A 299-nucleotide genomic window follows, 5' to 3' on the forward strand; every position below is an offset into this window, starting at 1 on the left:
AGAGAGAAAGAGAGAGAGATAAACAGAGAGAAAGAGAGAGAGAGAGATGAGAGATAAACAGAGATAAAGAGAGAGAGAGAGATGAGAGAGAAAGAGAGAGAGATAAACAGAGAGAAAGAGAGGAGAAGAGAGATGAGAAAGAGAGAGAGATAAACAGAGAGAAAGAGAGAGAGATGAGAGAGAAAGAGAGAGAGAAAGAGATAAAGAGAGAGAGAGAGAGATAAACAGAGATAAAGAGAGAGAGAGATGAGAGAGAAAAAGAGAGAGAGAGGAGAAGAGAGAGAAAAGAAAGAGAGAGA

Source organism: Nematolebias whitei, chromosome 16 (genome assembly GCF_014905685.2).
Source record: "Nematolebias whitei isolate Nwh7 chromosome 16, NemWhi1, whole genome shotgun sequence".
In the NCBI taxonomy this organism is placed as follows: Eukaryota; Metazoa; Chordata; class Actinopteri; order Cyprinodontiformes; family Rivulidae; genus Nematolebias; species Nematolebias whitei.